Source organism: Sus scrofa, chromosome 3 (assembly GCF_054392235.1).
Source record: "Sus scrofa isolate SSC_HxYL_T2T_F1_AM1 chromosome 3, Sscrofa_HxYL_maternal_Yorkshire_Landrace_v2.0, whole genome shotgun sequence".
Classification (NCBI taxonomy): Eukaryota; Metazoa; Chordata; class Mammalia; order Artiodactyla; family Suidae; genus Sus; species Sus scrofa.
In genome coordinates this window covers 79,257,226-79,280,502 of record NC_139385.1, presented here as the reverse complement: position 1 = coordinate 79,280,502, position 23,277 = coordinate 79,257,226, and the positions used below count along the sequence as shown (strand labels likewise).

The 23,277-nt window shown below is 36.2% G+C and overlaps 1 long non-coding RNA gene across 8 annotated transcripts in view; it reads left to right on the top strand.

The window, feature by feature from the left end:
- LOC106509776 (uncharacterized) overlaps positions 1 to 23,277 on the top strand; it is a 705,874-nt gene that overhangs the window by 436,100 nt on the left and 246,497 nt on the right. Inside the window, exon 5 of one of the 8 annotated variants that reach the window (XR_014841594.1) lies at positions 11,843 to 14,803. The exons of the other annotated variants lie outside the window; for them this stretch is intronic. This is a non-coding gene — a long non-coding RNA (uncharacterized LOC106509776). Of the gene's footprint in view, positions 1 to 11,842; positions 14,804 to 23,277 lie in introns of those variants that run through there. 8 annotated transcript variants of the gene reach the window in all.

The following is a 23,277-nucleotide window of genomic DNA, read 5'->3' as shown; positions in this document are numbered from 1 at the left end:
TCTAGAGTGGGGATGGACTAGGGGTTTGGGATTGGCATATGCAGTGACTGGCCACTGGCCACCTGCTGTATAGCACAGGGAACTCTACCCAATATTCTGTGATAATCTATCCGGGAAAATAATGGCTGCATGCACATGTATGACCAAATCACGTTGTTGTATAGCATAAATTATCATAGTATTGTAAATCATCTATACTTTGACAAAACTTTAAAAAAGAAAAGTTTTAAAAATCACATTTCTTAGAATGGTGGGTGTGTGCTTTCAGTTTATTGAATTACTAGAACTGTGGTGGCAACCACATTTATTTAACAAAATGTTTGATAGATATTGGTACTGAACCGATGCTATATATGCCACTCCCCTGTTCTTGGAATGTATGTTTGTCCACCGTTCCCATGGTAGGAGCCATTCAAGGACACAGACTTAAGAGAGCAATGTGTTGTTGAAACATCTAGACTGAATACTTTTAGGATTCTGGTGGGCGGTTGTGGAGATATGCTTCTCTTATGCTATGCTGCTCAAGAGGAGCCTCTTTTGTAAGTCTCTCTGTTTATTAAACCTATCACCTACTAATCTGTATTTATCTGTCTCTTTCTTTGGTCTCTCCTTGCCCTGCATATAGAGCAGTCACTTTGATTTCACTGAAGAAACTCCCAAGGTTTCTAACCAACAGTTGGCAAGCCAGATAGGAGACCAAAGAAATACGTCTTGGAAAAGAAGCAACCACAGGGGGAAATCCCTGGCTAGCCATTGACCTCTAAGTGGGGAGGGGTGGCTCATAGCTTTCGGACCACTGTGTTTTAATGGGAATACATGAAAATGCCAGATAATCTAATATGCGTTTTTGAGTACTGGCAGCAGAGAAGGGAAACACAGGGCTGCATAGTGGGTTGGCCCTTACTTTGGACAGGTTGGCGGCCTAACTGGAAGCAGAAGCTTGGGTTAGAGAGTTGAAAGAAGAGGTGAGTTAGAGAAGGACCTGATGTGTCTATTGCTCTGTTCACTTTGTGGCTCAAGATGGGAACAAGGCAAGATGGGGAACAAGATAGTAAATTGGAAACCATAGCCTGAGGTTTTGCAAAGCCAGGAGGGTATGGGCTTCTGCAAAGTAGTATCTGAATTCCTGTGATAATGCTAAGGAGTGCTGCAATTTACACGGGGTGCATGTCTTTTTGGAATATAGCTTTGTCTGAATATACGCCCAGAAATGGGATTGCTGGATCATATGGTAATTCTAGTTTTAGTTTTCTGAGGAACCGCCATACTGATTTCCATAATGATTGTACCAATTTACACCCCCACCAGCAGTGCAGGATGGTTCCCTTTTCTCCATACCTTCTCTAGCATTTGCTATTTGTAGACTTCTTAATGATGGCCATTCTGACTGGTGTGAGGAGGTACCTCATTATAGTTTTGATTTGCATTTCTTTAATAATTAGCGATGTTGAGGACATTAAAGCACACATGGAAGCCTTTTACTGGATTTGTCCAAAACACCTTTAATGACAATTGACAAGGCCTGTCTTTACTCATACTAAAATACCTCTAAATGAGAAAATCTGTCCTCTAAAATAGGTATGGCCTTGGACATTATTACTGCCAACAAAGAGACATCTGTGCCATTATCAAAACAGAATGCTGTAAACACTATGAATCACTAATATATCATCTTTATTAAATCACCTAAGATGTAAGTGAGCACTCTGGGTGATCTGAATCCCAGCCTAGGGGACCTAACTTAGCAGGTCAGATAATAGGGCCCTTGGAGGAAAAAACTGTTACTTACTTTGGGAATTATTATCTTTTTTTTTTTTTTTTTTGTCTTTTTGACATTTCTAGGGCCGCTCCCACAGCACATGGAGGTTCCCAGGCTAGGGGTCGAATCGGAGCTGTAGCCACAGGCCTACACCAGAGCCACAGCAATGCCAGCTCCTCAACCCACTGAGCAAGGTCAGGGATCGAACCTGCAACCTTGTGGTTCCTAGTCAGATTTGTTAACCACTGAGCCACGACAGGAACTTCTGGGAATTATTACCTTGATCTGTGTTTTCTTTTGCCTATGCCTATGTGGCTGCTATGGTATATACCTTCAATGTAGCTGGGAAGCCATCAGATGAGCCACCTCCATGATAGTGATACTTCCTGCTGACCACTCAGGACACATCATGGAAGAGGAAAGAAAGGGGTGTGCATGATTGCAAGAGCTGCTCCGGAGGGGTGGAATGTTGGGGGCGGTCATTGAGAGGATATGACCATCAGTTGACCCAAGAATTGGATATGGGCCATCAGAGGCTCCTTAAACCTTCCCCTGGCCTTGGAATGTACATCATACCTGCTATTTCTATACTAGGAGTCATGTGATGCATGTAGCCTTGAGAAAGTAAGGTATTGTTGAGGCCATCTGAACTGAATATATTATGGAACCCAATTAAGTCTTCTATATAAACTTGTAAGATTCTGGCAGGCAGGTGTGGAGATATGTTCCTCTTGCAGCCACCTAAGGCAAACCTCATTTGTAATTTTCCTTGCTTCTTAAACCTACCAACTACAATCTGAAGTAGTCTGGTTCATCTATGTAAGGGGGCGAGTTTCAGATTTCACCTGGGAAGCTCCTGAGGGTTTGAACCAACAATGGCTAAGTCCTGTGTGTATCCAGACAAGGAACAACGCTGAGACAGCAGGCCCCTTAGGTTGAGGCCAACTGGCTGGTCCAAGGTGCAGTGTCCTGTGATGGAAGTTCAGGAACAAGGTAATAGGCAAGTATTGCACAGCAGAATTCCTCAGGATTGAGGCTTGTGCACTAAGAGTAGGGACAGAAGAATTAGTAGGGACAGTAGGAAACCTATTTTGGCAACAGGAAACAGAATCAACCCAGGTATCTTAACAAGAATAAAGTTCCAAGTGCAATTATGGAATTTGAGACAGAAGAATTTTATTTCATTTTTGGCATTGCCTTATAGTCTAATCACCCAGAGCCCTTAACTGCAGAATGGGGTAGGAGAGCTGGACAGTAGGCAGGTTTCCCGCACAAGAGTGGCATTTAGAAGTCCACTGTGACTTCTGAGATCCAAGATTAGAAAGGAAAGTATTGTTACCAGTTTTACCCTCCATATCAAGATTTTGAAAATTTTTGATAATCTCCACCTTCATCATTTTCTTATATCTCCATCATTGAATTGTAGTTCCAGATCTTTTCTGATAATACTACTTTTAATTTCCCTTTAAACTTAAACTTAACTCTGCTTTTAGGCATGAAGGCCTGAAAAAGATCCACTTAGCATTTTATTATCAGGTACCTCTGGACAAAGATCTAGTCTGACTCTCAGCTTGTAGCCAAGTGTGTACTTAGCTGAGATGATAACGCGAGATCACATATGACTGTACCTTCACACTAGGTAGGGGAGCAGGTGTTTCTCAAAGGGAAGGCTCACTGTACAAGCCACCTGTCTGGAACTAACAAAACATCTCTTGGAGGAACGCCTATGTCCCCTCCTCTTTGCATCATGCTGAGGAGATTATTTTCTATCTCTAAAGCCAAAAAATGTTCAACAAAGAAAAAAGAAACAATGGCATCTGGCCTTGTTCTTTTTGGAAATAGCATGCACTTTAAATTCAGCCTAATAGTCCATGATGCTAATAATAGCAAGATAGCTAAAACCAGGTAGATCGTAAAGACCAATGGTCACAGGCGTAGAAGCAAAGTGTAGGGATTTATGAGTAAAACCTTTATGCCCCTCAGGAGACCATGCTCAGAATGAATGGACCAGGATTATTGATCAGTAGATTTATAATTTTCTGTGGAAGAAATTATATATAGCCTAGTCATATAAGACCATACATTATTGACAAAGTGAACATTTCATCATATCATCCTTATTCATATCTATAGTTAACTTGTTTGGACAATGATATATTTTATGCATGTAGTATTCACGGACGGAAAAAATTCTGGTAATAAATATCACATTAGGTGAGTAGGAGGCAAAAACACATAATCAGTCACCCATAGGTAGATTATATGCATTATATTGGTGATTTTATTTTTGAGTATCTTGCAGCGTGCTTTTCAGAAAAGCACTTTGAAGGAAATAAGAGTTTAATATTAGCTTGGAACAGAACTATTACAAATGTTCCCATTTTAAGAATGTGCAGGAGTTTACTTGTGGAGCAGCAGCAGGTTAAGTATCAGCACTGATACTGAAATGGCCTGGATTGCTGCTGAGGGAGGAGTTTGGAACTTCTGAATGCCACAAGCTTGGCAAAAAAAAGGGGGGGGGGAGGGATATGTGCACACCTCAGTAGTAGTGAATATTTCAATAATTGAAGCCTTGTTTCTTGCGTTAATTTTTTTTTAAAAAATTATCCCCTTCATGTGCAGAATTTTAGACATCACCCTGCCCCTGTATCAAACAGTAGGCATTTCTTAGGCATCTTTATAGCATAAGCCTAATGCTTTTAATATATTCATGGGGATTTTCATTTCTTTGAGTATAATCCATAGGCTACCAGTGTTCATTTGTTCAAGCATGTATATCACACATGATTCATGTTTTATTAGCAATAATAAAATAATTTCTAATGAGTAAGCCCCCTTTTCCTTCATCACAGAATTAAATTTTACAATGGTTTGTAAATATATTCTATTTTACTTATCAGTGGGAGACATAAGACTGAACAATAGAGGTAATTACATGTAATCTCATTTTCTCGAGTTGTCATTGGAAAAGGCTGTAGTACAAAATGTGCTTTAACTTTCTGGGGTGAAGTGTGATACTATAACTGAAGGTATCTGCCTGACGGATGCTAAGTTATTGGGTTACAAAACAAGGAAAACTATACTCATATGTGAAAATTAAAACAATATATGTGTAGTGCAAATGTAAGCATTCAGGATTTTAAAACGAGGGCTCTTTATTTTGTATATTTGAGTCTTTGTCAAGAATTATGAAGGGTCTGAGATCTTACCCTATTTGCAAGGTAAGTTAGTCTGGACAGTTTTATGAATGCTGACCGAAGTCACAGCCTCCTGTGTCTGAGACTAAGAACTTATGGCACAGCAAGCAGCGGGATCTTCATGTTTGAATTAGTTTTTCTTGCTTACCCAGTCCCATGACACTATAGAATGGTCTGGGAGGAATTATTCAATAGGCTTGTTTCACTGTGGGGAACCTCCCTTTTAGGAAACCCTAATCTTTTTAACAGGACTCAAGGAAGCCTGCCCAACTTTTTCCCTGAAGGGAAACCTTATCTTTATTATCTTGATAAGGAAACAAATATGCTCTCTAAGTGGAGGGGGCACTATCTCTGCCTTCCAAGATTATTTGCTATACAAACAATCTTGTAAAGATACTCTGGAACAAATGCTGACGCAAGATGTGAAGAAGTGGGAGAGACCCTTGGAAAATTATCCAGAAATCTTTCTGATAGACTCTGCTCTAAGAATTCTGGGAGATACATTTATGACTTTCCAATGTAAAAGTGAACTTAATACTGTAATAGTTGGGAGTGACAGAAGGTATAAAATTGTAACTTAAGAGATAAAGTAATGACATATTTTGAATGAATTGAAACTTGAAACCACTCATGAATTCACCACATCCTACATCTCCTGCATACAGATATCACACTGTACATATATCCACATCAATATTTGTTTACCATGTATTCATACAACATACATGAGAGGCTCAATTTTATAACTTGAGTAAGAGACAGAAATGGTATGAGGAGGTTTTGAAAAGGGTCAGGAGAATATGAGAGGGATGATGGGTTGATAAACTAACTCTCATATCCCTTGAACTGTCTTCAAGCTCTGGCCACAGTCACGGATGCTTCAGGGCTGAGTGGTGAAGGTAGAATCCACCAGGGTTGAGGGTCTTTTTCCACTGCACAGAACACAGCTCTGCATTGGCAGCCCATCAGTTGGAACCATGGGGACATCTGTAGGTAGCATCTTTGGAGTGAATATCACTCTTGCAATAATGATCATATGAGTGGTAAGTGTTCTTCATGTTATTTCATAGTGGCAGACAGAAAAGAAGATAGAAAAAAAAAAAAAGAAAATGTGCCTCATGTTTTTTTTTTTGTTTGTTGTTTGAGCATGTATGTGTGTGTGTATGTTTATGAAAAAGTTAGAGATTTAATCATTAAAATTGGGAAGTTCCCATCGTGGCTCAGCAGTAACAAACCCAACTAATACCCATGAGTATGTGGATTCGATCCCTGGCCCCACTCAGCTGCTGCGAACTGTGATGTATGTGGCAGACATGGTTCAGATCTGGCGTTGCTGTGTCTGTGGCTGCTGCAGCTTGGATTCATCCCCTAGCCTGGGAACTTCCATATGTCACAGGTGCAACCCTAAAATAATAATAATAATTGATTGAATGCTTATTTATACTACCCCATCCTAATCAACCTACATGTAATGGTTTATTCTTTAGCTAGGCAGTGAGTATAATTCTTATACTCAATATATGGATAAGAAAAAATAGGCAGGGAGTCCCCTAGTTTATCAGCAGTAAGGATCTGGCATTGTCACTGCTATGGCTCAGGTCACTGCTGTGGCTGGGATCCAGTCCCTGGCCTGGGCACTTTGGTATGCTGTGTGCTGGGTGCAGGCAATTTAAAAAAAAAAAAAGAAAGAAAAAATAGGCAGAACAAGGTTAAACAAGTAGTCTCATGTTCATATTTTGAGAAATACCTATGTTACAATGAAGAAAAGTGACTTAGGGCTATTGTGTTAAGCAGACAATTGAGTTAGAGAAATATAAATGATTAGAAAAATATAAATGAGTGATGTAGGGACAAGAGTTCGGAGAACAGTCAGATAATGTCCAAGAGACAGAGTGGTCACTGAAGACTGATAAAATAGGTAGAATGTAATAAAGGCCCTATAAAATGAGAGGAGGAACGACCTGAACAATGATATAAATGTGGGAAAGTTATGCTTTGTGTGGAGAGAACGGTGACCAGATTAAATGCCAATGTTGGTACAGTCAGTGTTGTCTCAGATGTCTCTTAGACTCTCCTCAGTTCTTTTCATTCTTTTTTCTTTATGATAGTTACTTTTTGTGTGTGATGGTGATTTTTCACCACTCTGTCTCCCATCTTACTTATTTGTTCTTCTGCCTCTGTTATCCTGCTATTGATTCCTTCTAGCGTATTTTTCATTTCAGATATTGTTCATCTATTTTGTTTGCTCTTTCAAACCTCTAGCTCTTAGTTAAACATTTCTTTTAAGTTCTTGATATGTGTCTCCATTCTTTTTCCAATATCTTGAATCATCTTTACTGTCATTGCTCAATTATTTTTCAGGTAGATTGCCTGTATCCTTATCATTTATTTGTTTTGTGTGTTTTTGTATTATTCCTTTTTATTGTCTTCCTGTCTACATGTATCATCCTTTTGACAGAAGATACGCAGATGCAGCAGCAGGTGCCCAGTCCGGGAGTTCTCAGACATGGTAACGGCTCACATGTACCCAGAGCATGTAATGGAAGTAGCGGTATCATGCTACCTCTCCTGGAGCTGGGTGCCTGCTAGAGATGGGGTCTGTGAGGGAGTTGGCAGTGATTTGCAGTTCACAGGATTGCTTTTGTAGCATAGGGGTGCAGTAATGTCCCTTGTGATGCCTCCTGCTACCAAGCAGCTCTCAGGACCATTTTCTGTAGCTGGCAATATCAGCAGCTCCTCCTGCAGTCCCTCTCTTTTCTGGGGAGGCTCTTTGGACTGCTGTGTGTAGCTGCAGGGGCAGGCACCCAGTTACTCTCCTTGTCTGGCTACTGCAGAGAGCTCTCTCTGTAGCCTCAAGGATGGGGACTTCTTCCTAACTGTTGTTACAAGGCTTTCTCTGTAGTTGCAAGGCACGCACTTCTGGCAGTCCCTCCCCCTTCTGGGCCACTGGCAGGTGTGCTCTCTGTAGCCATTGTGGATCTGAATGTGACTGGGGCCTCTCATAGCCCCTTTGGTGAGGAATATGCACTAATGGCATCAGTCCCTGCAGGGCTGCTAGCAGGAGTTGTGGAGCCTGTGCTGTTACGCTGGATAGTTACCCTGGGTAGTTACTCTTCCTGCTTCTAGTTCTCTGTACCTTAAGGGTGGGGCTGCTGTTGCTAGGCAGCCACTGCTGGTTGGATCCAGGTGTTGAAGCAGTTAATGTTCTGCAGCCTGAGAGCATGCACAAGGAACAATTCTGTAGTAGTGGATCCCACCCCTTACCTCCAGCACACCCAAACAATGTTGCCTAGCCTCTAAGCCCAACTGGGTTTCCTCGGCTTACACCCTCAAAAGTGGTTACCCTATACCATAGTGCCTCCAGTCTGCTTCTGCATGGCCATCCCCAGTTTTTTCCCCAATGCATCCAGTCCCTGCTCTCTTTCTGAGTCTGATTTCTAAAGCCAGAATTTTAGTTCCTGAAAACTGCCTACACCAGCATATGATTGAGAAGTGTAGGGTGGTAGCACTGATCATTTGTGGATGATTGTTTCTGTTTTAACCGCTTAACACCAATTGCTGTGTTCTCCCTTAATACTCTACAGTTCCTCCTCTGTCCCAGCTATCTCCTCACTGATGGGGGGACTTCCTAGAGTGCAGGAGCTTTTCTTCATTCAAGCTCCTTCCTAGGGGTACAGGTCCTATCCTGCTTCTTTACTCATTTCTGTCTTTTTTTCTTCTTTCTTTTGTCCTACCCAGTTTCATGAAATTTTTCATGCACTATCAGAATCCAGAGGTCGTTTGTCAGCATTCAGCAAATTTTCTGTGCAAACATTCCATATATAGATGCATTCTCAATGTATCTGTGGGAGTAGGTGAGCCTCACATCCTAGTACTCTGCCATCTTCATTCAATCTATCACTTATTTCTTTCTATATTATAAAGTTGAGTTTTTCAAGTTTATTTTTACCCCTCACCTCTAATATTTGTTTATTCTAGTACTTTGCCTTAAAGTATAAACGTCCTTCAAACTACTCGATTAAGAAAAGAATAAGCCTGGGAAAATAATCTTATTCTTTCCTCTCCTTTCTCTCCACAAAACAGCAAATCATATTTTGTGCCATAATACCTTTCTTGCAACTGTTATATCTAAAAGAGTGACATTTAAAGTACTCTGACTTCACAGCATGTCGCTACGTCCTTTGATCCTAAGTTTTAATTTCTAAAATATTTGAAAAAAATTAAATATTTGGGTTGTGTTTATTGTACACTTTAAGTTGAAGTCTTTGTTTTCAAGTTTTTTAGACCTGTCTCCTTTGGTGCAGCTAGGGAGAGGTTAGGTCCTTTGGGAGAAAGTTTTAGAAGAAATTTATTGCAGAACCTCCTGAAATAGGGGTAATCTGTCCTCCTTGAGCACATCAAGAGAGGCTATTGTGGTATTTGTGCATAACCTTCAGGAAGCTGAGTGCAACTTAAACCATTCCCACACTAGACCTTTTCCACCCTTTCCCAAGTACCCCTATTTCATCTTAGCCAAGTTTTCAGATTTGTAGACTATGTGACAGCTTATGTAAGGCCAGGACCCTCTGGTAGAGAGCCCCTATGGTGGTTCATGACTTTGGCTCTCATCCATCTAGAAGTCCAAGGCTTTATCCCTCAAAAAACACTCTGGATTTTCTTTCTGAAGCTGATTGAGAATAAATATTAATTATTCTTTCTTCTGTATTCATGAGGGAAAAGAAAGCATTAAAGCCTATATCACTCTTAGTTGTTTTTATTTAAATAAAGAATCTCACATTTAAATAAATAACATCAGATATTTAAATTCCACAAGGAGGAGTTTAAATTACCTAAAAAAAAGTACTGAGTTGTTTTGTTTTGTTTTGTTTTTACACATGCTGAAAGTTTTCTTTCAGAAGGTTTAGTTCTGGTTGAATTGAAAAGTGGAGACTTGATAACTGCTTGGAAAGCTTTGAAAGTGTGCTGATGGTATGAGGTAGGTAGCAGCAGTTTAAAAATAGGTAGACTTAAGAGACAAGTAGGACAGGAGAATCACTTGAACTTGAAAACTAATTGTTGAAGGTGTAGGAGACAGAGGAAGGAAGATGAAATGGGAAGTTTTTTTCCTTTAAAATTTTCAGACACAAAGCACAGTAAAAGTCATTTCTCTAGGATTTTGATGGACTTTGACAATCCAAATTCTTGCCTACAAATTTAGAGCACATAATTTCTTGATACAAGTGTCTAATCATGTTCGTGAATTTAGTTTCTTTACAGAGATACGGGTAGAGAATATACATTAAAATTATCTTTCTCATCTAATATTGGATTTAGATAAAGAGTATCTTAAGGGACTGAAGGCTCACAATATATTGATTTTGAATTACAATAATTAAAATTAGACATCTGGAGTTTCTGCCAATTTAACTTTCTCTGCTCTGCAAAACCCCATTAGAGACACAGAAAATTGTAGAACTGTGCACATATTTGCAAATATTTCAGTGATTAAATTATCTATATATGCACTTAATTGTATAATAACTGAATATATTTCAGTATGCTTCAAGTTTAAATGATCCAATATGTTTCCAGTAGAATTGTGTTCATTTATATATTTGTCATTTTGGAAAAGCAATCACATTCTTAGATCTATTGGACAGAAACTCATTTTTAGTTAAATAGTTGTAGCTATAAAATGCTAATTGTGTTCATATGCATGGATTACTCCAAAAACACATATATGGGTTTGCAGTTGTAAGAAACAGAGTTTAAAATTGAGTGATTGTGGAAGTATCATTATAAGTACTGTATTAGACATTCACACAAGAATGAAAAGGCAAGCTCTAAAAGGAAACTGGTTAAAATTACATGATTGTATTTTTGTATATCTTAGGATGAAAGCTTCGTGATTATAGGGCCAGTATGTAGGTATGCTTTAATTCTGTATTCTGAGCGTTTAGAGCAGAACCTGACACACATACAAAATTATCAGTGAAATATGTAATTAACTGTATGTATATATTAAGCCTATATGTGTATGTATCTACAAACATATATCCATAAGCATATATATAGACATATACACACATCTACATATGCGCAGGAAAAAAACCTTAAAAATGTTTACCATTGGATATGGGATTGTGGATTATTTAATTTTTTCTGTACATTTTACAAAATTTCCAAAATTTTCTTCAATAAGAGATAATTATTTTTTTAATTGGATTAAATTAGCAATGCTATTAAGAATATACACATTAGGAAAATGATATGTACAATAAAAAAATCTCATGTTTTCTTCAATGCATGTAAAATACTAAATCTTTTAGAAAATATCAACAATTAAAATTCATTGGAGTTCTTTTCTATGTAATATGGAAACTTCACAGACCATTATCTAGTTTAATAACCATTTCATAATTTCTCCAAGATCTTCCAGGGGGGATTAATTTGTGAATAACTGCTAAAAGGCTATTTCATTGCCAGTTTTCTTGTGCTTGGTGTCATTTGAGAGTTAGTGAGCTTTAGACTGGCAATAAGGTCCTAATTTTCGATTGCTGCAATCAGTGATCTTATGACCTCTAAAGCCATTATAAACTAGAGGAAGAATGACCTAGAAAAGTCGCATTGCAGATAGAATCCTTACTATCTTTTTAAATGGGAAATTCAAAAGGAATGAGGAGTCAATCCATGGTTTTTGTTTTTTGTTTGTTTTAGTTTGGTTTTGTTTTTAACTTACCTAGTAATAGCTAAAATTTATTTAGAACTTGTGCATCAGGTTATTTTCTCACCACACTATATATAAAATTTACTTAATTTTCACATTCCACAGAAATATAAACTATTTTGCAGTTGAGAAAAGTGGGGTACAGATGCATGCTATCTAATTAATGAATGTACAAACCAGAATTTCAATCCAGGCAATCTGACTGCAGAATCCATAATCCTGACCTTAGTGATGGACTCCCTGCCAGTTCTCCAAACCTGGAGCTTCATCATTGTCTAACAGAATGAAGATTGCCCCTGGAAACAAGATGGCAAGATTATAATTTTTCTAGAAACTTTGGCAAAACCTTACATCCCTGATTGGTAATGATCTCAGTTGCAAAACGTGGGACAATTTTACTTGTCTTTCTTAGAAGCATTATGTTGTCCTTTGTGATATTTTGCAGGCCCTTCTTGCTCTAATAATTTTGTAAATACTCCTTTTATACAATTCACTGGAAAATCTTGAGAGTGCGAAATACCAGAAAGATATATTTGCTAAAATAATTTTTTTAAAAAAGGTTTTAAAAAGCCTGAGGAATTCTTATTTCAAAAAATAAATGAATAAAGAGGAACGAGCGTTAAACAAAAACAACCTATAAAAACTATGCTTGTTATTTTTACAACTCGGATCTAGCAAATATTCATTTAAAAAATAAGTTCAGTGCTATTTAACCTTTTCCACATTAATCATCCCAATTTATCTGCTAAATCTAGTATAACCCTACTATTATTATCTGAAAAAGACCACAAAAAGAAAAGTATAAATCCATCCAATTCCTATTGTGTGAGAAATGAAATAGAATAATAATGAAATAAATTTAACCTCAACCTAAAAATTATTGCTTTAATAAGCAGAGTTATTACAGGAGAAGGATCATTAAAAATCAGAAACTTCATCCATGAAAATAATCATTAATAAAAGTAATCAAATAAAGGTATTAAGGAAAACATAATAATCACAGTAAGTGCTGAAACATTTTTATAAAATTCTGCATCCTTTTTTGGTGAGAGGAATAGACTGATAATACTGTGGTCTAAACATCGATATGAAACAAATAGCTGCTAGTTATTAGAAGAAAGATAGGATTTCAACTTGAGAAATATCCAATATGTTTTTTAATACTTTCTAGATAAATAAATGAGACAATGAAAGAAAATAGAAGCAATAGAATGGAAGGCACTGTGTTTACATTATTTACAGTTATTTTAACTGTCTATTGTGGCATTTTCATGTATCAGTTTAGCCAGACCTCATTATATTTCCCCGAATTCCCTTGCCTATAGGTTTCCAGTTAGAGAGATCAACAACAGCAAAGATTTTTATGACCGATTTAGAGGGCAGAAATAAAGCAGCAGCCGTCATGTAGTGCGCACATGTTGCTGTTTGTCTGCTGACTCCCCTCATTGTGCCTTGTCTTAGTCTGTTGGGCTTGTATAGCAAAATGCCATGGACTGGGTGGCTTGTAAACAACAAAAAGTTATTTGTCACAGTTCTGGAGGTTGGAAGTCTAAGATCAGGGTGCTAGCAACATAAGCTGGAAGACGTTTTCTGGCCCCAGAATTTTTGCTGTATCCCACATGGTGAAAGCAGTAAGAGAGTTTGCTAGGTCTCTTTTATAAGGCACTAATCTCATTCATGGGAACTCTACCAATATGATTTACTCAACTTCCAAGAGCCACAACTCTTAGCACTGTCGTATTGTGCACTAGGATTTCAATATATGAATTTTGAGAAGGATACAAACATTCCAAGTATGGCAGGCCTGCCACTGCTCAACATTCCTTCAAAGACCCCATTAGCTTGTCTGGCACCTGGGCCAGAATGATGATGAAGAGACTTGGATTCTGCAGGATCTCCATGCCGGACAAGAGATAAGAACTGACAAGGATTTTTGTCTGTATTCAAAGGCCCCACCTTGCTTATGCGGTTCAGCTTGTTTTTCCTCTTCTCCATTTTAAATACTTTCCCTTCCCAACTGCCTTCCTTATGAACTTCAAACTCTGGCATCAAACCCAAGGACAACAGCCTTACAGAGACTGCTTAATCATTTCCTACTACTGTGTAAAATCAAACCCTTTATGTATATACTTCCTAATGTTTCAGCTTCTGTGACTGAACCCTGATGATATACTAACTGGAAAACTTGTAAGAATCAACAGAAAATTCCTGTGGACTTGACAATCCCGAGAGAGTAACTAGTGTCAAGGAAAATGTATTAATGGAAGGTGATATTTCAATTACCAGTTACCATTTACCAAGAGACTAGAGAAAAATAAGGGACAAGACGATCATCTCACTCAAAATAATAACAAAACCACAAATGGCCTAGGGAGAAGTGAAATAAGAAGTGAGTACCTACATAAGGAAAAGTAAAGCCCCCCTTTTTTTTTTGAGATATAAGAAATAGAATAGAGATATCAATGTTCATAAACAGAAAAAAGTTATATTGTGACAATTTCAGTTATAGCTTTCAAAACTTAAATTTAGCACAATTTATATAAAAATTCAATCCAAGAAGGAGATGCTAAAATCATTAGGAAAATTTAAAATGGTCCATCTGGAACATTTTACAAGATTGTCATTAATGAAACTTTAATCTTATTAGATAATATAATGGAACAAAAGCTATCATTTTCTAGGCATAGAACAAACAGTTGAATAAATAGAACAGAGTAACGAATCCAGAAACAGCCCCAAATAGATAAATAAGCATTTGATAAAGGTAAAATTCCAAATCAGAAGTAAAAAAATATTACTGTCACTCATAAAAATAATAAAGATAGACTTTAGTATATACAATATACTAAAATGGGTATGTAAATTAAGTATATTGATATGAAAACAATAAAAAATAAATGCTTATTGGAAAACATGGGTCATACTTTATACAATTTTCACATTGTGTTATTTCTAAACATGAGCTTAAAGTCAAAACTGATATATATTTAAAATAATATAAAAATCTAAAACATCTATATTAAAAATGAATCTCAAATACTATGAAATATGAAAAAATGGGAAAATTATTTGCAAGACACATGACAGTGAAGACTTCATTTCATTAATGTTTGTTGAGCTTTCACATACTTAAAAGAAAAATTCAAACATGTCATCAGAAAACGAAATTATACATGTGTAAATAAATGACAGAAGACTAAATGTTATAAAAAATATTCAGTCTCCTTATGAAAAAATAAAAATTGATTCAACCAAGATATATCTTCTTATATTATCAAATTAATAGGATTTAAAACAAAAAATAAAAGGAAAATATTGACAGTTGAATAGAAATCAGAGATACATAAATATAAAACATACAATTCAGCAATTGAGAAATAGCTATTAAGAACTGAGAAGCTTACATTCCCTTTTACCAAATAATTTATTTTTTGGAATGTGTACAAGAGTAGTAATCACTAATGTGCTGGATGAAGGCTATATTTTTTGCAGTTGCTTAAAAGATTAGAAAATTAAAGATCATGTTCATTAAAAAGAATTGCTTAAATTGGAGTTCCCATTGTGGCTCAGCAAGTTAAGAATCTGACTAATATCCACAAGGATGTGGGTTTGATCCCTGGCCTCGCTTAGTGGGTTAAATGGTCCTGCACTGCTCTGAGCTGTGGTGTAGGTCACAGATGTGGCTCACATCTGGAGTTGCTGTGGCTGTGGTGCAGGCCAACAGCTGCAGCTCCAATTTGACCCCTAGCCTCAGTTTTTTACCCCTCGCCTAGGAACTTCCATATGCCATGGGTGTGGCCCTAAAAAGAGAGAAAAAAAATTGCTTAAATAAACTAGGGTACTTCCAAAGTTTGGAACAGTCTATAGCTATTGAACCAATGTTGTAGAGGATATATTGTTGGGGAAAGCTATTTATGATGCATTCTTATGTGAATAAATAGCAAAACATCAAAATATTATACAAATACATATATTAATTACTATAATAAATAGGTATTATTAATATTCTTATTTTATAGGTGAGAGAACTGAGGCAGAGAAAGCTTAAGTTACTTGCCCATGCTCACAATGTGAGCAAGGTTAAAAGCTGGCAATCTGACATAGGTAATGGGTTTCAGATCCAATCTTAAATTTGACTTCATTTAAGAATTTTGAATTAGGAATTCCTATTATGGCACAACAGAGGCGAATCCAACTAGGACCCATGAGGTTGCAAGTTCAATCCCTGGCCTCACTCAGTGGGTTAAGTATCCGGTGTTGCCGCGAACTGTGGTGCAGGTCAAGATGAGGCTTGGATCTCATGTTGCTGTGGCTCTGGCATAGGCCGGTAGCAACAGCTCCAGTTAGACCCCTAGACTGGGAACCTCCATATGCTGAGGATGTGTCCCTAAAAGGACAAAAAGACCAAAAAAAAATTGAATTATATTAGTAATTTTGTTTTAATGCTATTGCTTTTCTTCGGATTCAGTATCCAGGTTATATTATAGATCAAATAAGACATTCAATCTTTTATAATCTCTGGAGAGTACTATGCTAGTATCTTTTCCTGAAAGATTAAAAGGTATAATTTGTGAAATGCTCTTTGTAATTATATTTTCAGGAATAGTTTTCAAAAATCTTTTTTCCCCTATTTTTATTTATATGTGATATTTTGACTTCATTTTGGTCAGCAGGAATTTACATTCCAAAATGAATTTTTTAGTGCATCATCTGATCTTTTTTCAAATTTTCCAGGTTTATTAGGAATCTATACATAGAACTACCATATGACCCAGCAATCCCCACTCTTGGGCATATATCCGGACAAAACTTTCCTTAAAAAAGACACATGCACCCACATGTTCATTGCAGCTCTATTCACAATAGACAAGACATGGAAACAACACAAATGTCCATTGACAGATGATTGGATTCGGAAGAGGTGTATATATACACAATGGAATACTACTCAGCCATAAAAAAAAGATGAAATCATGCCATTTGCAGCAACATGGATGGAACTAGAGACTCTCATACTGAGTGAAGTAAGTCAGAAAGAGAAAGGCAAATACCATATGATATCATTTATATCTGGAATCTAATATATGGCACAAATGAACCTTTCCACAGAAAAGAAAATCATGGACTTGCAGAATAGACTTGTGGTTGCCAAGGGGGAGGGGGAGAGAGTGGGGTGGTTGGGGAGCTTGGGGTTAATGATACAAACTATTGCCTTTGGAATGGATTAGCAATGAGACCCTGCTGTATAGCACTGGGAACTATGTCTAGTCACTTATGATGGAGCATGATAATGTGTGAAAATGGAATGTATACATGTATGTGTAACTGGGTCACCATGCTGTACAGTAGGAAAAAAAATGTATTGGAGAAATAACTATTAAAAACAAAGAAAAAAACCCCAAATTTTCCAGGTTTATATGCTCCAAGGTTCTTCAAAACATGCTCTCTCTCTTTCTTTCTCTGTCTTTTTTTTTCTTTTTCTTGAGCCAAAGGTAGATATATGCAACAAATGTCGACTGTTAACCTTTGTTTTTCAAATAAATCTCACTAAGTTCTCCACGCATATTTTAAGAAAACTTCATTCCACATTATTGCAAAAAGAGAATTCATAATGCCAGCAGAATTCCTATATGTTTATTTTGACTAAAAATTCTGCCAGCTTTATGTTGTGATTGCTAATAAATTTGATGGACAGCTCATCAAATCTGCCTACCACAGGTAATAGTGTTGTGACTGAAAACATAGCCTGCTTTATTTCTCAGGAGAGGATATAAGTAGTCTAAAGTCTTGCCTCCATTTTGAGGAAGAGGGGACTGCTTGCAGGCAAAATTTTCTGGCTCCAAATCCCACTCTGCAAAAATAAATAAATAAATAAAAACAACACTCAAAGCAACTCACATTTTAGAGAGCTGTATCTGCTCAGAATATTTAAAAAGCCAGTCGTCATCATCATCGTCATCATCACCAACATCTCACAAACTGAAGTCCAAACTTCAGAGGAAGAATCTGAATATTCATATTATTGTCATGGCAATCCGTGGCCCCTCTCCTTTAATCCCGCTGGCCTCTGTGACTGGCACCTAAAGAATAACATACAGCAGAAGTGATGCTGCATTACTTCAGAAGCTGGTTCAGAAAACAAGAAGGAGCTTTCCCAAAGTTCCCCGGGCATGCTAGCTCTGGGGTAAACCAGCTGCCACCTAATAAATATAACCATGTTTAAGTTGACAGGGGCCCTGGTGAAATCCCCAGCTGAGGTCCCAGCCTGCGGCCAGTATCACCTGCCAGCCATGTGAGAGAGCCATTTTTGAGCTGGGAGCTTGGATGTCCAGCTGTGGAGCTTTCAGATGATAGTTGCCCTAATTTACAGCAGACATCGAGCACACAAAAGGTTCCAAATGAGGACTACTACCCAAATCAAGCCCTCCTCAGATTCCTGGTGTGACTCCAACATCATAATTAAAGTGGCTATGTTTGGGGGTAATTTGTTATGGAGTAATAATAAGGGGGACAATTGTTTTTGATAAGGATAGCAAAAGAAACTTTCAGAATTTTCTATACCTCTTGGTGCTTTAAAATTATTATTTTTTTGTTCTAAAATAAGTAGAGATTAATCTTAGTTTAAAAAACTTTTTTTTTTAAATTTTGGCATGCCTCTAAAATGACTGATATTAAAATGTAACTCGTTGCCCACAATAGCATATCTCCTATAATTTTCTATCTCCGTATCTGTAGTTTAATCACATTTTATCATCTCTGCTATGTATTTATCATCAAGATTCTTTGTAGTTGATTGGGCTCCTTTTTATTCAGTTTTTCAAAGATAAAATAGTTGAATTTATTATGAATTAATTTTTTTGAATTTCTGGTTTGCTAATTTTTGCTTTCATCTACACTAACATAATTTACATATATTAAAATATTTATCCTGCTTTGTTTTACTTTGTTGTCATTTATGTATCTTTTTAAGTTGAATGTGTAAATATTTTTAATAAAAGCAAGGTATGTGAATCTGCCTATTAGTGAATAAAGGTTAAGTTTTATTGGAAATAAATATTGGTATTATAGATTTTCTTCTTTTGACTCCAAAGTTATTTTTTGACATTCTGTTGTAAATGTCTTCCTTTTTAAAAAGTTAATATTTATTTTTTAGTCATTCCAGGTTTACAGAAATATGGAGCAGATAATGCAAAGAGTTTCTTTTTCCTCATGCTTATTAACATTTAATGTTAATATTGTACATGTTATAGCTAATTAATCAATATTAATACATTATTGGGAGTTCCCACTGTGGCTTGGTGCTGATGAATATGACTAGTATCCATAAGGATGCAGGTTTGATCCCTGGCCTTGCTCAGTGGGTTAAGGATCCAACATTGCCATGAGCTATAGTGTAGGTCTCAGTCATGGCTTGGATCCCATGTTGCTGTGGCTGTGGTGTAGGCCAGCAGCTGTAGCTCCAGTTCGACTCTGATTCAATTCCATATGCAGTGGGTGCAGCCCTCAAAAGCGAAAACAAACAAACAAACAAAAAAACAAAAAAAAAATTAATATATTGTTATTAACTAAAGCTCATAGTTTACATTAGGCCTACTCTTTTTTGTTGGGCAGTTTTATGATTTTTTAAAAATGCATTATATCGTGTGTTCACTATTACAGTATCACTCAGAATAGTTTGCCCTATAAATTTCCATGCTCCTCCTATTCATCCTTCTTCCTTTCCTTCCCTTTCCTTTCATTGTCTTCATAACTTTGCCTTTTCAGAATGCCATAGTCTCGAAATCACATAGTATACAGCAGTTTTGTACTGGTTTCTTTCACTTAGTAATAGACACAAGTTTTTTCAGTGTCTTTTTTTTTTTTTTTTTTTTGCTTAGTAGTTCATTTTCTTTTTTTTTTAATCATGGAATGATATTTCATTATATAGATGTGCTAGACAGTACATTTATCCATTTATCTATCAAAGAACATATTACACATACAAGTTTTTGTGCTGACATGTTTTCCACTCATTTGAAAAAATACCTAGCAATATGATTTCTAAATCTTATGGTGAGGGTTTTTAGTCTTGTAGGAGACTGCTAAACTGTCTTCCAAAGTGACTGTACCATTTCTTATTCCTACCAGCAATGTATGAGAGTTCCCTTTGCTCCGCATCTTAGTCAGGATTTGGTTGTCAATGTTTTGGCTTCTGGACTTTCTAATAGGTGTATAATGGGATCTCCTTGATTGTTGTTTTAATTTGCAATTCCCCAAAGACAGATGATGTTGAACATATTTTCAAATGCTTGGTTGCCATCCATCTGTTTTCTTTGTGAGCTGTCTATTCAGATCTTTTGCCCATTTCTTAACTGGATAATTTATTTTTTACTGTTGAGATTTGAGTTACTTGTTTTTTTGTTACAAGCCTTTATCAGATTGTGATTTGCAAATATTTTCGTAGTCTGTGTCTTTTCTTTTCTTTTTAAATTCACCAAAGTGTATGGTTTAATAGATTTTAGTATATTCAGAGTTGTGCGATCATTAACATGATCTAAGTTTAAAACATTTCCATCACTCAAAAAGGAAAGCACACACTCCATTAGCTGTTACTCTCTGTTGTTACCTTCCCTCTCTCTCTTCCTTTCCAACCATAAGCAACCATTCTGTCCTTACAGATTTGCCTATTATGGACGTTTAACATAGTTGCAAACATACCATATGTGACTGGCTTTTTTCATTTAGCATAGCATTTCCAAGTTTCATCAATGTCGTGGTCTATATCAATATATCACTCCTCTTGTTCCAGATAATATTTTGTTTACCCATTCATTAGCTGATGGACATTTGAGATGCTTCCACTGTTTGGCATTATGAATATTGCTGCTTTGAACATTTGTGTAAATTTTTTTCCCATGAAAATATTTTTATTTCTCTTGCATATCTACCTAAAAGTAAAATTGTTGGACAATATAGTAACTCTATGTTTAGGCTTTGTAGGAACTGCTAAACTATGTTTGGGAGTATCTGCACAATTTACATTCCCATATGCAGTGCAACACTTATTATGTGTCTTTTTTTTTAAATGTCATTTTTATATAATTAAATAATACACAAGTAGCCATACGAATCCATATTTTTTTCAATGAAACTTTAACATTGGTTTATATTCTTCCACATACTTGTTTTTGCATTTTGGAAGGAATGCAAACACACATACATATACTTCTACTTTACAAACATTTGAGCATCTAATATAAATTATTTTGTCACTGAATTCTTTTCCTAATATATAATGCATAATGATTATCTTTTCAAACAACAATTACATTTATACATCCTTCTTGTAAATAGTGGTATAATATTTTGTAACATTAATTGAATTTATTTGCATAATCTAGTCTTCTTGGCAAGTCATCCCTGTATTTTTGTGTCTTTTCTTTTCATTCACTTGATATTGTCTTTTACAGAGCAGATGTTTTTAATTTTAATGGTCTACTATCAGTTTTTTTATTCATAGATCATGATTTTTATTACTTTTTGCCGAACCCCTAGATTATCTTGATGTTCTCCTTATCATATCTAGAAGTTTTATTTATTTATTTATTTATTTATTTATCTTTTCTAAGGCTGCACCCACGGCATATAGAGGTTCCCAGGCTAGGGGTCCAATTGGAGCTATAGCCGCCAGCCTACTCCACAGCCACAGCAACACCAGATCCGAGCCATGTCTGCAACCTACACCACAGCTCACGGCAATGCTGGATCCTTAACCCACTGATCGAGGCCAGGGATCGAACCCACAACCTCATGCTTCCTAGTTGGATTTGTTAACCACTGAAATACAACGGGAACTCCTCTAGAGTTTTATAATTTTGTGTTTAACATTAGGTCTATAATCCGTTTTGAGTTATTTTTTGATGACTGTTTAGGGTCGGTGGCTAGATTCACTTTTTGCGTGTGAATGTTCAAGCACCATTTGTTGAATAGTTAGTATCTTCACTGAATTACTTACCTTTCTCCTTTGAAAAATATCTGTTTACTATATTTTTAGGTCCATTTCCAGGTTCTTTATTCTGTTCCATTTTCATACATTTGTCTATTATTTCACTAATACCAAATTTCACTTGTAGAAGACAGTATTATTAACTATAGTTAATGTTATTTATTCAGCCCTCAGATTGTCTTCATCTTATAATTGAAAGTTTGTTCCATTTTACAAACCTTTCCCAATTTCTCACACTCTCCAGCCTGTAGCAACCACCATTCTACTCTCTGTTTCTATGATATCAACTTTAAAAAAATTGCTTCTACATGTAAGTGATACCATGCAGTATTTATCTTTCTCTGTATAACATTTCACTCAGCATAATGCCTCCAAGTTTATCCATTTATCACAAATAGCAGATCTCCTTCATTTTCAAGGGTGAATAATATTCCATTGTATATAAGTTACTTCCATAAATTGGCCATTGTGAATAGTTCTCTTAATAAACATGGGTTGACAGATATCTCTTCAAAATAATTTCAAGATAATTAGCTTGTTTCCTTTGCATAAAAGTTCTTTTTTCTCCACATGATTTTTTATCTCTTGTGGACATCTTAGCAGATGTGAAATACTATCTCATATTGGTTTTGATTTGTATTTCCCCAATAATTAGTGATGCTGAACATCTTTTCATGTAGCTTTTGGCCATTTATATGTCTTCTTTGGGAAATTTTCTATTCAGTTTCTCTGCCCACTTTTTAATTGAGTTATTTGGGGTTTTAGGTTTGTTTTTTGTCTGTTGGTTTTGTTTTGTTTTGCTGTGGAATTGTATGGATTTCTTGTATAATAAATTGCATGGGTCCCTTAAAATATTTGCAAACCACATACCTAATAGGGGGTTAATATGCTCCTGCTAGGTATGTGGTTTCCAAATCTTTTCTCCCATTCTATAAGTAGACTTTTCATTTTGTGGATGGTTTCCTTTGGTACCATTTTATGTAGTTCCAATTTTTTTTCTCTTCTCTTCCCTTTGCTTGTGGTGTCAAATCCAAAAAGTCAGAGGTATGTTCTTAAATATTTTAGGAACCTTTTCTCATTTTTTTGTGAAAATTTTCATTTTTTAAAATATTGAAGTATAGTTTATTTATAGTGTTATAATTTCTGCTGTACTCAGGGATTTTTAATATTGAATCTGTAGATCACTCTGGGTAGTATGCACATTTTAAAAATAGTAATGATTGAAATTTTTTTTCATTTTATTTTTGTATTTTTCAATTACTTTCATTGATATCTTCATTTCAGAGCTTACAAGTTTTCAGCTCTTCGGTAATGCGATTATGAATAGGATTTTTCTCTTTTTTTTCTTTTTTTGGTCACCTCCATGGCATATGGAAGATTCCAGGCCAGGGATTGAAACCATGCCACAGCAGCAGCCTAAGCTGCTGCAATGACAATGCCAGATCCACCACAGAACTCCAACATATATACATATATCTCCTTCCATATTCATCACCAAACACATTTCTGCTCCTTCTTTATTTATAACACAATTTGGACAAATCCTTATATTGTGTTTAATATTATTATTATGACTGTATAAGTATTTGTATAACTGAGTTGCAATGTGTGCTGAGAGCATGTTGCCTTT